This window comes from Adiantum capillus-veneris, chromosome 6, assembly GCF_014529385.1.
Source record: "Adiantum capillus-veneris isolate H3 chromosome 6, ASM1452938v2, whole genome shotgun sequence".
NCBI lineage: Eukaryota > Viridiplantae > Streptophyta > Polypodiopsida > Polypodiales > Pteridaceae > Adiantum > Adiantum capillus-veneris.
The window spans coordinates 161524104-161526624 of record NC_140936.1 but is presented as its reverse complement, the minus strand read 5'-3'; the positions used below and the strand labels follow the sequence as shown (position 1 = coordinate 161526624).

Below are 2521 nucleotides of genomic sequence, written 5' to 3'. Positions count from 1 at the left end.
CGATATCCTCAGCACCTGTAGTCGTAGGCCGAAAACCCCAAATTTGCAGAGTCGAATCTGCACCCGCTGAGACCACGTAGTCGAAAATGGCCTGCGCAGACCTTTGTCGAAGCCGAACGGTGGCTGAGATGACCTCAGAATGAAATTCTGAGCACACCAAGCCCTACGGGTTTTCCCACAAGATTTGGGGCCAGTCTATGCCTGTCGAATTTCACTCCAATCTGAGCTGGTGACTCTAGCCTCCTGCAGTGCTGCCCCGAGCCTCGATCTATGCTCTGATACCAGTTGAAGGAGCACGAGCGGAAGTGCGACGCGAGAGAGAGTGCGAGAAGAAGAGCACGACGATATGGTGAACTCGTTCTACTGTAATGTGTAGAGCATAGTGAGTTCTTATTAGGTTTTTACAAAAGAATATGTGTACATACATGGCGCCCCGCCCACTTACCTGGGCGACCACATTGGGCTTTATACCCCAACAGTCTATGCGCATTGAAGACGGGGGGGGGGGGGGCTGCGTTACACCTTCATTTTCAAATGGTAGTGCGACTATGGGCAACATCATTGATAGCTGCCACCAAGAAAATCAAAGCATACTTGGGCTGGGACAAAGTGACTCCGACAGGGGGGATGGTTTTGTGCTGAGGTTTAAAACATCATAAAATGCATACATTTGACGGCATGCTCGGGTATTGCTTGAAAGAGCAGGATGAGCCACACTTTAGGAAAGTAATGCATAACGTGACTGTTGCCGAAGGGATAGAACTGTATAGCCTCTATGGAGCTAATGAGCTAAAGAATAGAGTGTGCTTGACGCCAATGAACATTTTTGATAGAGCACTCATGTTTTGGAAATTTAAACTCCTCCATCCAACAAGAAATGATTTCTTATCAAAGTTGCATAGGATGGTGAAGACAGGAAAATATTATCCATCGTCTTCGTGGATCACTACAAATCAGGGGCGGGATATGCAAATCGAGAAAATAAAATCGCTCTAGAGGTGCATGATCTACCCATCGACCACAAGCTACCAAGACATCGTTAGCATTTTTGTTAGTAACGACATGTACACAACAACTCATCCACAAGTGGATCGGTTCTTGTATCGTTGGCAAGAAAGACAAAGGTATGCAGTTTAGCATTTTCAGAAAGCGATTGAATTGTGAGCTCGTTAATGGAACCAACCATGTTTAGTAGCCCATCGCCAGCGAGTATTGACAGTCACGATCTTGATATTGAAGTGAACGATGCAAAAATAGGCGATGACTTTATTCCACTAGTCCACCGGACTGATGTTACAACAGTTGCTTAGTTAGTGGTAGAGTGGATAGCTGTTGGTTATTATTCTATTTGAAAGTAACAAAATTGACTGTTGAGTTTCATGCTCAGTGCACTACGATGGAGCAACGCGATGAAAACCAACTACTGGGACTGGACAAAACGTAGGCAGAAAACTTCTTTTGCTGCTATTGAAAACGAGCGTGTTGACAGGATGCATGAGATATTGATTGCAGTTTTGAGGGAGCTCATCGGAGATGATAGCAGCAACCATGATTCTCTCTGCTCAGATCTTCTTGGCGCTGTCCATACTTTAAAAGATAGCATCGATAATTATGCTATGAATATCGTTGATGTACAGGTGACGAAATTAGAAGAGCAGATTTGTAGATTCCAAAGAGAAATTGCACAGCTTAAGGCTCAGTTGAACAAGCTAAATGCAATAACGTGCAGGATCTCAAATGTCCTCACTAGGGCACATGTGTGATATGAGTTGCGCTGAATTTTCATGTTGAAAGAACCATCTCCCACGCTACTATGTCATATGTAGAGAATCTTCCTTTTGCTTTGAGTATATACCCATGGATCTGTTTTGTATCTTTTTTTGTTCTCAGAAATGAAGCTAAGGGATTACCTCAGTCAATAACAAATACAATCATTCTGCTATTTATGTACACTCTTAAAATTCGGTTTCTCTTTTTTGTTCAAAATTTGAGGCTTTTCTTTTTTGGTGTATGCGAAAATCAAATCCAACCGTCGTGCATTAAGTAGCGCATTCGATTCTCGTCTCCAACTATGTTATGTCGTCTTCAAAATATGAGCATGTGACCGCGAGTTGTATCGAGCCACCGAATGTCCTCTTGCGTGCGTGGGAACCCCGCATAAATACTTTCTTTTTTTATTTGCAGCATGGCAGTAAGAGAATGTTGTGCGTTAATTGATTGATTTGTGCATCGTAGATCCTCTTGAATAGTACTAAGTTATTTGCCAATAATTTTGGTCTTACAACTGAATGATGTAATAGTGAAAATTTAAACATATTGTGAGTTCATGTGTATATCCATGACTTAAAAGCTCTTAAAAATCCCTTTATACATAGAATTGGCCCAAATTAGCTAAAACTATAAGGGAAGAGAGGCTTGCCATAAAGAGCTTCTTCAGAAGAAAAGGAAAGAAAAGAGGTACATTTTTTCATGTACAATGTTACTTTTAGAGCTTTGGCACAGGTGATGTTGTTGTTGGAAT

The 2521-nt window shown here is 42.0% G+C and overlaps 1 pseudogene; it reads left to right on the top strand.

Annotated features, from left to right (window-relative positions):
* The first annotated feature begins 482 nt into the window (after positions 1-482).
* On the top strand, positions 483-1310 carry LOC147456624 (uncharacterized; annotated as a pseudogene).
* Positions 1311-2521: the final 1211 nt, after the last annotated feature.